Source organism: Bemisia tabaci, chromosome 3 (genome assembly GCF_918797505.1).
Source record: "Bemisia tabaci chromosome 3, PGI_BMITA_v3".
In the NCBI taxonomy this organism is placed as follows: Eukaryota; Metazoa; Arthropoda; class Insecta; order Hemiptera; family Aleyrodidae; genus Bemisia; species Bemisia tabaci.
Window position 1 is genome coordinate 39618580 of NC_092795.1, and position 14215 is coordinate 39632794.

The 14215-nt window shown below is 39.7% G+C and overlaps 1 protein-coding gene across 6 annotated transcripts in view; it reads right to left on the bottom strand.

Annotated features, from left to right (window-relative positions):
* The window catches only part of Ork1 (open rectifier K[+] channel 1), a 61528-nt gene extending 48761 nt beyond the window's left edge, over window positions 1–12767 (bottom strand). Inside the window, exons 1-2 of one of the 6 annotated variants that reach the window (XM_019044465.2) lie at window positions 12596–12767; window positions 9843–9945 (exon numbers count right to left, since the gene is read on the bottom strand). The gene's annotated coding sequence lies outside the window, so the exon portion shown is untranslated. Of the gene's footprint in view, window positions 1–9842; window positions 10016–12544 lie in introns of all 6 variants that reach the window. The other 5 variants (XM_019044464.2, XM_019044461.2, XM_019044466.2 and 2 more) reach the window with 5 other exon arrangements.
* Between the last annotated feature and the right edge of the window lie 1448 nt (window positions 12768–14215).

Sequence of the window (14215 nt, forward strand, 5' to 3'; positions counted from 1 at the left end):
ATGGCCCGCGTACTCACCACTTTCGCCAATGGCGGGCTTTAATGCGAGGATCCAAAATGAAAGAGGGCTTTTCAATGTTTCGTTCATACTCAAAATGTATTTGTTCTTGGAAGTGTAAATGAAGAATTGAAGGCACTCAATCACCTCGCAAAAAAGCCTGCCGAACAATGAGACAAACCTTCCAGAGAGATTGGACCTGAAATTTTCGCCTATAACTGCAAATTTGATTTTAATTTCTTCACATTATAAACTGTAGGTATGGTCTACTTATTGAAATAAATTTTAAGAAAGAATAAATGAAGGCACATCTACGTCTACGTTCCGAATTGTACGTACCCTGGTAAAAATTGGCGATAGGAGCTGCGTTTCAAAATACCATAGGAATTCTTATAGCCGACTGAAGAAGGCGATAGAAAATTATATAGCTGGTTGAAGAATGCGGAGAAAATCGTACGGCCGGGCTACACGAAGCGATAAAAAATTATACAGCCGGGATATAGTTCCTATCGCCGGGCCTTACACTTTATCGCCTGACTGTTGCTTTTTCGCCATCGGCTATAAAAGGGTATAAGAAATTGTGTAGAAATTCGTGTGCTTTGCAAATCCCTAGGTTTGCACGGAATCACCTTAATATTTACAAAACGCACATTATATTTTCCTATACTACATATTTTTTTCATCAATTAAAATGAGAATAATCCATACAGAGTGTGCAAACATTTCAAAGTCATGAGTTGAAAAACGCTGACTCCACGAGATTAAATATTAGAGCTTAACACAAAGCGGAGCGGCGACGCACTGGCGCCTACAAACCTAACGGGGATACTTCACGCATTGCGCAATGCGTGAAGTATCCCTGTTAGGTTTGCAGGCGCATTTCGCGCTGGCTGCCCGCCCGCCGCGCCGCGCCGCTACGTACCACGGCGCTTGAAGCAACTATTTCACACCAGAGGTATTGCACAGTATCATACGAAATTGAAGGCGCTCCAACATATTAGAAATGGCAGGCATCCTTCAAAAGTACGGAGCTTTCCTCGCAAAATAAATTAAGATACTACGGCCCAATAAGAGAGCGGTAGTAAAAAAACTCACTAAGCCCTGACATCCGTAATTAGTAACGTTTAGCATACACTTTATCGCCAGGCTGTTGCTTAGTCGCCATCGGTTATAAAAGGCCATAAGAAATTGTGTTGCTGGCTATAGAAGCTATTGGAAATCTTACAGCCGGTTGTAGGTCTATGGTATTTTGGAACACAGCTTCTAATGCCAATTTTTACCAGGGGACTCCTCTCTTTGCCTCGCTCCTCTGAGCCTGAGCGCGCCGCTGGTGAAGTGGTGAGGCGGTCTGAAGTCAAAACGCCTTCACTCCCGTGCGTATGCAATACGGACATCCATAGAGCTCGAATAGTTGCATCCAGGCGTTATAATGAAATCCGTTTAGTATGCACAAGAGACACCTAACTCACACCTAACTTAATTCCAGCATTGCCTAATGTGCCTATAAATTAAATCACTACTTATTTTTATTGCGTCATTTTCAATTTTCCGAGAAATGCATTATTTAAATGTATGCCCTCGAAATCGCAACAAAGTAGGTATCTGCAGAGCACGATATGCACCATTTCCTTTAACCTGCGTCGATAAGTCATCCTTTGTTTGGATTTTTGTTTGTTTTTTCTTTTGGGAAAACTAAGTTTAACGTTTAGGTGTGAAATTTCAAAGAACGCAATCCTGACGAATCGCACGGAATGTGGAAAAAACGAATTACTATAGTTTCATAATTTCATACGAAAGTGAAAATTGACGCCGTCGTGTTGACACCGCAATTCTTAAGTTGAAACCGAAAACCTCAAAAAACGTCATTTATACGACATAATCTTTTCTCCCCTGCTCTTTAAATTAAGTTTAATGTGTAGAGGAACTTTCGTCGTTTGTTTTCATTGGAGAACTGCCACATGACAGCGACTACATTCAGTTTTGCATGCAGTTGCGAAACCGAGCTGGCTCCAGTGGCGAGGCGTGAATGATCGTTTATCGATATTTCCCCATTTGACGCTATGGTGAAGAATCAATTACTAAGGTGATCGTTTCAAACACTACGATTATCGATCCTTTAAATAGGTTTAGATGGCAGATCAATCGATATATCGCAAAGCACGTCTCGCCACTGATTGTGAGTAAATCATCCGTCTGTAATCATGTTTCAGCAGTGGTGTATTATGTGAAACAAAAGGCTCAAAAATGCGCCAATTTTTTACGCAAATTATGAAGCTAGGAATGATTTTTGGACTTCCTCAGTGCGCGCTTCGTAATTTTTAGGCAAATCCCCACATGGAATACCTTTTCTATTAACTCTATAACGAGAGTTTGCGACTGATCTATCTGTACATAACTCAAACTGAGTATATTACTATTAAAATGACGTCAAGTGAGTGAGACTGAACTGGATCGTGTAATTTTTAGGCGATTTCCCTCATGGAATACCTTTTCTATTCGCTCTAGCGAGAGTATGCGACGGATTTATCTCTACTTAGGTCAAAGTGAGTAACGAGAGGAAAATGACGTCAAGTTAATGTGACTAAACTGGATCGTCTCTTTCGGGTGCGATCGCGATCGGTACAGACACACCTCGCCTCGGCCTCGGGGCGTGAGCAATTTGAAGTTCAAGCCTGAGGAGCACCCAAAACGGGCCGCGGCCGCACAGTGAATCGAGTCAATAGAGAGGTCGGACATGAAATTCTTGAATAGAGCTGCAAATTTAGATGTTTATTTCATCATATTTTAAATGGTAATATGTGTTTAGAGAAGAAAATTTTACGAGGAAACAAATTCAACCACTTTTAGAAGCTCAAATTTTTGTAAAAACGGAGTTATTAGGCCTTGTCTCCACGGGATGTTTCACGGGATTTGTCCCTGGGAAAAATCCCATTTACGAAGTTGGGAAAAATATTGAGTTAATCAATATTTTTCCCAGTACCAAGTTTGGTCCTTGTACCCCTAGGACCCACTGAGAGAGGAAGAAGTGAAAACGAATTGTGCGATATATTGTTGATTACTCCATTGTTCATGTTTGTCTCGTTAAAATAATGTGTCTGATTGTCGACTGAGTGTGATTATTATTTTAATCCCGGTTAAATACTCGACTTTAACTAATTTATCTTCCCGCGCAAACTAGTCGCAGGACCGTATGAGCCCCGTCCCGTGGAGACGGTAACTGGGAAAAATCCCAGAAGTTTCATTCCTGGGATTCGAACTTGGGACACATCCCATGAAAACGTCCCGTGGAGACAAGGCCTTTGCGTTTAAATTTTCCGAATTTTGTCCGGCCTCTATTGTTGACTCATTCCATTGTCGGCCGGGTCGATACATCTCTATTTAGGTGTCGAGTGTGTCCAATGTGTCTTGCTCGACTCACGACGACTGACGAAGTGACGAGGACCTCGGCAGAGGAGGGGGGGGGGGCAGGGGCAGGCCGAGAAGACGGACCAACAGCTGGATCAAGAAATTATCGTGCTAATTGGTTAATGACGCCCGCCCGCCGCCGGCTAAACTTGTTGATACAATAATAACAGCACTGATACTCCACTCCAAATCCTATGTCGCTTACACCTAGATCGTGTTGCCATCCTTACCGCCCTCGTTTGCTCAGAGATCAATAAAATTCTTAATATTATAAATTAATTTTACAAAAAAAATAAAAAATAAAATAAAAATAAATTTATAAAAAATAAATAAAAAAATTCGATTAGGGAGTATAATTTTGAACTGAGTTTGGGTAAGGTCGATTTCCACTTCATTCAGCTTGAATTAAACAACATAACCATGCTCATAATAGTATGTCTGTGCCCACAGTAATATTACGGTAAACACGGTCATATCATCGTGCTCATCGTTACAAGAATCAAAATTCACGGTTCTACTACCGTGGAATCCCGTGTGACATTACGACCGTTAAAACGGTAGAAAAACTGTTTTTTTCTCGGTGTGAAAAAATGGGGAGGGGGGGGGGGGTCAAATCTCGTAAAATTATCGTTATGGCTTTGTGATCTCATCGGTTGAGTCTTCCTACGATTTTTCATTAAACTTGAAACAAACGAAAAATCATACGACAGAGAGATTGATACGTGGCAAAGTTTCTTGGGCAATTTGACAACTTTCATGTGCTATACTTGACTTTTGATACACAGCTCACGTGTCTACCTTCAGAGTTTCCGTTTATGTGAGTATTTATCGTTTAATTTGTCCCTGCAGCTTATAATGTCAATGTAGGTAGTTTTATGGATTGTGGATAGACGGTGAGCACTATTTTAGGAGAAAGTTCTATGAAAGTCAAAGAAATTTAGGTATGCATTAAAAAAATCAGATTCAATCGACAGCATGAGGTTTATGTAAAATGATATTATTTGTTACGGGCCGTACTACGTACTAGGAAAAGGTCGAGAGGAGACTTGTGGGATCGCGAGTGAAAATTTAAGACTTTAGATAGATTTCGGCAGATCTTGATTTGTTTTTGCGAGTTACGACCACATTCAGAGACGATTCTAAAACACGCGTAATTGGTTCATTTTTTGAATGAGCAAGACAGCCTTTCTTGCACGTAAAATATATGCGTGTAAGGCATTAGCCGTAGGTATTTTTAATTGTTAAAATATGGAGCATTTCATAGATTACGTCACGTTATAGAAGATGAATGGATGACTCCGCTGTCGTCGCGCAGTGGAATAAAAAACGAAGAGTTTGGAAAATGTATTACGTACTCAGGTGTGATTCCTAACTAAACCGATAGTGTGATAACTATAAGGGCGGAACTATAGGACGCCAAAGGGGCTGCCTCCTTCCAGAAATCTACCTACCAGGCTTCCTCCAGAAAATATGAAATATTTGGATAAATAAGTGCGTGGCATGTCTTTCATCATTGAATTCGTATTTTAGTCAACTTTTTGGTTGTAGTAACTCCCTTAAAACGACTCATTTTTCAAAATTTCCCCACGGAGACCTTCTAGACCCCCCTTGTTAGCCGAAGCAGTCCCTCCAAACTCCCCTTTTTAGAGCCGGTGGAGTCCTGTAGATCCTCCTCTGTGGAGTGTCCGTCTATACTCCCCCCCCCCCCCCCCGACCCCCACGTGATGAGTGCTCTTCTTAGGTGCTGCCCCCACAAAAAGATCCGAGTTCTGCCCATGATGATGACTGTTTCCCTTTTTCTCGCATTTCTTAACAATATACGTATACCTCAAGTGAGTAAACGCAACTGATTAAACACACGTTTTCGGGGCAATTTTAGAGTCCAACTAATTCCTATCTTGCGTTCCTGCAATTTTGGAGTATGAGAAATAATGACGTTTTTTGAAATTCTTCCATATAAAAAATGTTAGTTTTCAATGGAACGACAGGCTCATGCGAGGATACAATCTTCAGTGAAAAATTACTTTTCTGCCCATTTTTTGCCAGCCCGGTTTGTCTCTGATTCTTTCATTTGGTCCCTTGTTTTGATCGCTTGAGGCCCGAAAAAATTTCGTTTGCGTGAGGCTTGCGCAGTGCGTACGGTAGCCATAACATAACCTCACAGTCAACCGTAAAATTTACGCTTTGACAATCCAGTCCGTACAGTCGGGGGAACTCAAGACCTATTGTAAGAGATCACCGTGGTAAACATCAATCAACTTTGTTTTGCGTTTCCCGGTGGGATGTTGTCAAATTTGGTGACTTGTTGTCATCTCCAGTTTTTTTACATCAAATACTGACCTATGACAAATTTCTAAGGACTTACTCGTTGTTGCATTTATATGCTCGGAGAGTTTAAGATGTTCTACGTAATTCTGTAAAGCAATATCCGACCTTCATACTTTAAAAGAAATCGCTTATTTTGAAGCAGATATAATTTTCGTGATCCAGTACTTGAACAGGTGCGGAACTGGGGGGCCAGGGGGCTACCCTACCCTCCCCGGAACTCTGTTGAGCCCTCTCATGAAATGAAAGGGACTTCGTCATGTAAGTGCGTTACATATTTTCCATCCTGGAAAATGTAATTTGATCAATTTTTCGGCGAGATTAGCTCAAAATGGCTCCAGAGACTACTAAATTTCTCTAAATTTTCTAGAGAAGCCCCCCCCCCCCCCCCGAATCTCCTTTAAAACTTGGAATTTTCTCTAAACTCTTCCTTGGAACAAGAGGAGTCCCAAAGATCCCCATGGGAGAAGGTTTTTGTGCCCCCCGGAACCCCCTTGTTCAGGTGCCCTTTTGTCCCTCGAAAAATACCTAGTTTCGCCCACCTACATGTGCTTGAACCTCAAAAGTAGCGTGTGCGTAGTATAAACCAGTTATGTTGTAGAGTCAACTTAGCTTAGATTGAACTCAGAACCGTAACTTAAGCAGAGAACATACTTTTACGAAAATGCTACATATTTACACAAAATAAAGCTACATTTTGTCCAGGTAGGCTCGTCCAAGATATTTTTGGTTGGTACCAAAAAGTTTGCCACGTGCATTTGAAAAATGAAATATGAAAAAATAAATAGGAGGAACTAAAAATTTTGAAAAATATTTCTCGTAGTTTTGAATTAGTAACGTTTCTATTTTTGTAGTAAAAATCAATCAATTTAAAACCGACAGTATCGACCATAATCGACAATAAAACAATGCCCCAGCTGTAGATCAGTTGATCATTTCAATCATTATGAAAGAATGTTTCCTTTTGAGGAAGAGAATTGTTTCAATCTTACTGATAAATATTATTATATAAGTACTTAGTACTTCAGAGACAATAGAATATCGAGATCCTATTTTTTGTTAATGTTTAGGAAGATAATATACTTCTGTATTGCTCTTTCATGATGCGCTCTTACGAGAGTGTTTTCCTGATTAGATCGTCGTTCTAACGATCTAGTTTACCCGATATTTTCGCCAGCTTATTTATATATTCATATCGTGGAGAAAGTACAGCTACTAATGACGCTTATAGTAGGTGACTTCTACAGCTACTGCACTAAACATGCTTTTGCCAAGTTCATATGAATTTTTGGAGGCAAATTAGTGGTCGGCTCGACCTCTAACAAGATACAATGTCATTAGAAAAATTAATAATAAATAAATTGATAATGACATCGTTGGAATTATTTAGTTCCAATCGTCCTTTTAACCAGAGGTACCTGCGTTCTGTTTTGATACTCTTTTTTCGTAACGTTTGGTACACCTTACAGAATGAATGCCTCCTTGCGGCAAAATATCTCTGTATTCTAGGTTTATTTTGTTTTACTCGCGTTATCATCTGTTGGTTCCCAGCATCAGCCGCAATAACAATTTAATTTTCTTCCTCAAAACACAGAGGAATTTGCGATGCTTGTAGAAAATTTAGCTTTTTCCTTGTCGTTGGATGGGGAATTGACACATGTTAGCATTGGATTTGTTACTTTGTTGACGTTATTGAGCCACTCAAAATATTTTACATACTTGTTTGTAAATTTTTCCAGTAGGACGTTTGAAGCATCTAAAATTATAAATTTCTGTAGCCCTCGATCACCAGAAAAGAGACGTTCCACCCAGCAGTCCAGAAGTTTCCCCGCAGGAATCATTTTCAGCACATCAGAAAATTTTCAATCCCTTCACTTTCTGAAGTTTCAGTGATTCAATACTAGGTTAGGCACTTCTTTCATCTGACTCATTTCCTCCTGCTATACCGGAACTTCAGTTAATATTAGGAATAAGTATTTGATCTAATTTACGAGACAGGATTTTATGGTTTCGTGCCGGTGTCAGAAATTTACTACCGCGGCTCCATGTGGCTCAATCAACTAATAAAAATTTTTTTTATTAAAAGACCAGATAATATACCCTCTCCTAAAATAAGGGAAAGAACCAAATTGAAGGAAAGTAATAAACTTATTCCTGGTGTTCCCTGTTCCCCTCGAATTATACGGAATTTGGCCTCCAAACCAAAGCTTCAATTCAATCCGAGCGTCCACGGACCAAATAAAAAGCTCACTGAAGCGAAAGGAAACATCAATTCATTGGGTTCTTCATTGTCAGTATTCAGGCTCTTTAAAAGTAGTTCACTCATGGTCGAGCGACTCAGTGCACTCGCTTCGGGTTTAAATTCAAGGATCCGAGTTTATTTTAACCTGTTTATGTGATTAGGAGGTCTGTATTGGATGTGCGAGTCCTTGATTCGACACGTGAAAAAACCAGTCAAAAATAATTATTTTACGATGCGATGAAAAGATCCCGTAGCGTAACGTGAAAAAATCAGGGTATCTTCTCTCTACATTGATGCATCACTATTCAGGGTCGTCCGGAGGTGTTGGGAAATCAAATTTCTTTGAACAAAAGATACAAATTTGAAACTGTAGGTTTATATTGTATCGAGGTCAGAGAAAACGTCTGTTAAGAGAGATTATTCATTGGTTAGTGAGGAAGGAGAGGGGGACAGAGAGTTGACACTCAGAAAAGTCGCCATTCCAACTTAATTCCAGGGATTATGCCCTTTGCTTCATTACTAACAAGAAAAGAAAAAAAATTGTAAAACAGTAGCTACTTGATAAAAATACGGAAACGAGCCCAATGCTTGTGACCGAATTTTCCATTTATTTAAAAAAAAAGAAAAGGGATTCGTGCCTCATCGACTAACGCCGGCTCATCCATCTTTGACGACCTTCCCCCCCCCCCCCCCATGTGTTCTACTATTTCTTTAAAAAAAAAAAAGTCCCAGTGAACCACTAAAGAAACCGGTGCCTAATGTTAAATCAATCCAAAACATACAAACACCAATGCAATAGCATATGTTTTTACTGTTTGTTTTCAGCAACGGTTAGTGAGATGTTCACATGCATCTATACCAGTGCGAGTTTTTCGTGTGTTTTTTCGTGCGGAATTGAATACTTTCTTTTCAAAAATGGTGCATTTCCAAGTTTCAAAATCATGTAGATGCATTCTCTATATTGAATTTGCGGCGAAGCCAATCATTTCCCTTGTTAAATGATTTAAATTATCGGTGTTCAAAGTCAATAAAATAAAATGAAAATTAGTGCGCGAGACGCTTCCATAAAGGCTGACCCTGGAGATTAAGAGTAATTTACACCCATGAAAAATTCGACTCAGCGAATTAGGATTCTTTCGGCTCGGGTACTGCATATTGAACAACAATAACCGACATCATTACCGATTCGTTTTGGACCAGACTGTCATGAATACATCATCATTTTGTCAAAAAATATTGAGATGTCGCTCGAAGAGAGACCAAACCCGACGCTCCTCGGACGACCTGTGTTGGAGAGAGGAAACCGGAAAAAATCCCAGCTTCTGATGCGATAAAAGAGATTTGCTGATCTACGTCATGCACTTAAAATTTGGTAGAAATTTTTCCTTCGTAGAGATTAGTGGATTAAATGGACTACATTTTGCAATTAGGAACTATAAATTTCGACCCGGTCTAAAAAACAACGTATGCGCCATTAGTTTCCCTATGCATAAAAGTGTTTTTTTCAGATCAGCCAGAATTTATGGCTCCAAATTGCAAAATGCAGTCCAAATGGTTCTCAGCCCACCCTCCGTTGCTTCTTGCATAAAAATATAAAAGGTAATTTGTTTTCAAAAGTTTTCGGTGGCAAACTGCGAAGCATGAGACTTCGCGGGGCATTTAGTTTGAAAGTTATAAATATTGATAATTTCTGCTGTTAATTCAAAGATAGAAGGCTGATGACCTGAATTCAGAGCTGAAAAAGTTTGTTCTTGAGAGTGAAAACTCACGCGAGCGCTGCATGCGCAGTCTGGCATGCTTGAGAAAAATGCTGCAGAAAAATTAGTTCGAGGACACTAAAAATTAGTCACTTTAAGTGAGGAAGTAACCTTACCTGAAAATTTGTGTGCGAACAACACTCGATCTGGGCTGCGGTACCTAGCGACGAACACTTCGTTATAGCTTCTCGCTTCACTCCTTATCACCAAAGTATAGATCTGTTTCCAAAGTAAACATCAACTTGTACAGTCTACTTGATCCAAAAACGTAGACGGTTATATCACCGAGCTGAGAGATATTTACATAAATTAGAGCGATTGAAGCTTTAAATGGACGAGATTAAAATTTTGACGAAAATTTTCCATCTGGAAAGGTTCCCCTGAGTTTCTTCACCGCGTTCAATACAAATGGCTTGACACCGAGGGAAAATGTGTGATAGAAAATCGGAGTTGTAACCAAGCCATAGGCTTGTGACGATTAAGTCCAAAAAATTACCATGAGCAGAATGGCCTCCCCCCCCCCTTTTTTTTTAAATAACATAATGTAGGTGTATCCATACGTCAAGGGTCAAAATGAGCATCAGTCATGTGCGCATGGACTTACGCCACTCGAACACCTTTGTTAGGCAATGTGTCATTTTATCATGTTTGAGATGATGATTCCTCGATCATTGGGACGAGTTCAGTTGAAAGAGGCCACCAAATCACATCAAGTCAGTGGGGTGGCGTACCTTGCGATGTATCGATTGATCTGTCATTCAAACCTTTAGAAAAGGATCGATAAACAGGGTGTTCGCAACGAAAACCGTAATAATCGATTCTATACCACAGCTTCAAATGGGGAAATATCGATAAATCAATCATTCACGCCTCGCTACTGCATCAAGTTAGAACCGATAAAAAGAGGGGTAGAGTTTTGGTCCTCTAGACGGTACAGTGTCACAAATGAGGTCCAACCCGCATTTTCACATTCAAAATATTTTAATTTCTGATGAAAGAAAATGTGCGATTACTTGATCTAGAAACCTCTGCCGACTCATTTTATCCAAATTGTGGCTTGTACAATTAGTTCGCTTCTACATTTTCCAGTCAAACTATATAGCAAAAAGATTCCATATACGGCATCATTCTTCTTCAGATAAGCATGCATTCATATAATGACAAGTGTCCGTTTACTATCCCGCGATTAAAATTTTGAATTTCTGAAAAAAATATTTAAGATATTTATACTTCTGAGCGTTTTAAAAGAATGAATAATTTTAGTCTTGAATTGTGCAAGGCGTGTTTAAGTATGCAGAGAACAGTTCCTATTGAATGGTTTACCTGAATCCTATGTTTCGTTAAATTCCTTATTTGCAACTACGCTCATTTTTCCAAGTCGAATGCTTTGAATTAGATTTTAGCACAAAAAGTATAATTTCAGAATTTTATCTACAACAGTACACTGTCAAACTTACTGATATTCAATGTCTCACGCGTTTAAAAAAAACTGCATTTTTTGGAGGTATTAGTATGGACGAAATCGCGATTATGTGTGCGAGAATTGGTTGCTAAAACAATGAAGAATAATTGTGAAGCATACCGTGCATCACTATGCAAAAGCTTATCTTCTTTCATATAAACCAATAATATGGGCTTTTATTTGCAACGTGGATACATTTGTTATCTGAATTCAACTGTCCTTGGAACCTACCCCAACGTGTTAAGACACTTAATCAGAATTTTATTAATATCCGCACTTCATTATAAGATTAAATGTAAGAATGGAAATGGGCGAGTCGATCTCCAGCACTACTTTTAGGTAGCGGTACTCGGCGTAGAAAAGCCTCGATATTTATCTTTTCACCGTTAGAAACTCAATAGGAACCCTTAAACTTTCGTCCAAATTTCAATCTGCTGAAAACTTGAATGTTAAACTTTTTAGGTACTCATTCTTTTAAAGAATCCGTATTTTAAAGGTGAATTTTCCAACAAGTTCTCTTTGTCTACTGATCCAGAGATAATTACAACGGCATCGTTTAATAAAAACGAAACTGAAACACACTTTATTTAAAAAAAAATTGAATAAAGGACAGTTTTGGTCCTGTCTCCGAACATATCTATTTTCTCTCTCCAAAAATTTAAAAAGCGCAAAAAATATTCAATGCACGAAATTTATTAGCATTTGCATTTCATCTGAATTTTTCTCGTATTTGAGAAGCTTTCCGGAAAAGGGCTGAATAGCGAAAAGAGAAAAATCGCGTTTGAGAGTTTTTTTCTATTATTAGGTACATTCTAGCCACTAATGGTAACTAACATCGGAACGTAGCCTCCGATTTCCGATGTAAATCACCGTCGTCAATTGCTAGAAAGTAACGGTTAAAACTTCAGATGCATTTTGCCCAAACGCGATTTTTCGACTTGGGCCCATTTTCCAGAGAGCTCCTCATTTAGCTTCGTACAGGAATGATTTGAAGCTATACACCTATTTTTCTGCGTTTCAGGTCCATGTCACTATTGTCACTTGTTCCTTTTTTTAGTGAATGCTAACCACGTAATGGGCTTGCTTGGCAAAGATAATACACTTTTTGGCCCATTGGTACTCAAGTAGCGTGTGTAAATTTCCCAGTACCAAACCTTAAGGAACCCGATTGTGAAAATTAAAGAGAAACTTCAGAGATAATTTTCCAGATAAAAAGGAGAAAAAAAGATACAAAAGAGGGAGAAATGTGAAATATCTCTCAGCTACAAATTTTTGAGCACACGTTACTTTCTGAGAGCTTGGTAATTTTTGCTGGCATATTAAAATTATTATAATTGGATCATTGAAAATTGATACCAAAAAATTAAATGATTATTTTTTTTAAAAACACAAAAACTGGAATCCAACCGATTAACGAAACATTTCTTGCGAGTCGCAGGGTACGAGGACTACTCGTGCGCGCACTGACAACATAAACACGAGACTTTTTGGTTATGTTGGGTCGCGAGGCGTTGTTGGCGCGCGCGGGGACTGCCGGCAGGAGACTGATGATTGCGCTGATTGTAGTATCAGCGCGGTTCAGTCGCGGCTCCGGCATGAGCTGAGAAACTCGAAACTCGGTGAAAAAACTGATAAAACTCCCCGACGCGATTCAAACGATTCAGCGATCCATCGCACCGTTGCCAGCGTCCATTTCCCTTCATAATGTCAAGTACTCTAATTGTTTCACGTCTTACGCTATTTTACACCAACAGATTGGACTAGATTTTACAGTTACGTAACGCTCTAGAGGGGAGGAGGGTCGAGGAAAGCGTTACGCCAGTTTGTTTTCACGTGTTAAAGAATAGGGACCTACGTCACGAAAGCATTGAAAGGGGGTAGGCCGGTAGGAGGTCAAAAGTGCCGAAAAAGTGCGTAACGTTATTAGGAGACGACTGCTAGATGACACCCCGTATTTCCTACGCTGATAACGGCCACCCATACAGCATAAAATATTTTCAGGCATCAACTTCGATCTTGGGTTGATGACACTTCTGTTACGAAGTTGAGCGAGCTGTTCGAGTAAAAAGTCCGATGAGGGTAAAAGAGGGCATCTCCGGTGAAAGTACTCGTAAGGGTGTGCTTATTTGTAGATTTATAGGGGGGAAATGAAAAGGAAAAGAGATCATCATGTCAATTTTCTAAAATGGAAAAACACCTCAGCTTCATTATAACTGTATAGGTTAACGGAAGAGGCTGGTGTTTGGTTAAAACCCCTGGATGCAACTATTCGTGCTCGATGGATGTCCTGGTTGCGTGGAGAGAAAATTGAAGGCGCTCCGCATACGTGCCGCCGCGTAATGCTGGCGATACGCGGTGTTACTCTGTGTTACTTTTATTACTCCTTTGTGTCAGATCAACCCAAAAGACTTGCTTGCTCAACACCATTTAGGGTTAAATAGACCCAAACCATAGGTTACTCAGAGACATCGGCGCATGAAGAAAGTGTCCTGCGGAACTTTCACGTATACTCTTGTTTTCCTACCCATGCTCAGAGGTTGCGACTTGCAGGGGGCTAGCACATATAATTACAACCGATGCGATCCAGATTTGGTCCTGGCGGCTAGCGCCTAACTTTCGATGAGGTCGCAGATTTTCAACACAAATATTTGGCCCCCTCAACCCAAAGATTTAGTCAATTTGACGCAGGGGAAAGTAAGACCAAAAATTGTGTTACTTCGTGTTTTACTTCCCATATTGACACACAATTTTGATTATTTTTTCATACTGTGTAGTTGCCTTGAACTGCGCGTCTGTCATCTCTATATCAAAATTTGTTGCGAAAGAATCTCCCAGAATATGTTTTCGCACACAGTTTCTACCGAGAACGTTCCGGCAAAATGTTTGCGGGTGTCAATCTCGCTAACATGTTCAGCGAACACGTATCATTTGCAAATTGCAATACATTTGGCAATGCTACCGCATAAAGGAGGTATGCTCAGTGAGTTTTTACTACAGAGCCTACAATGAGAATTAAATAAGTTTAAT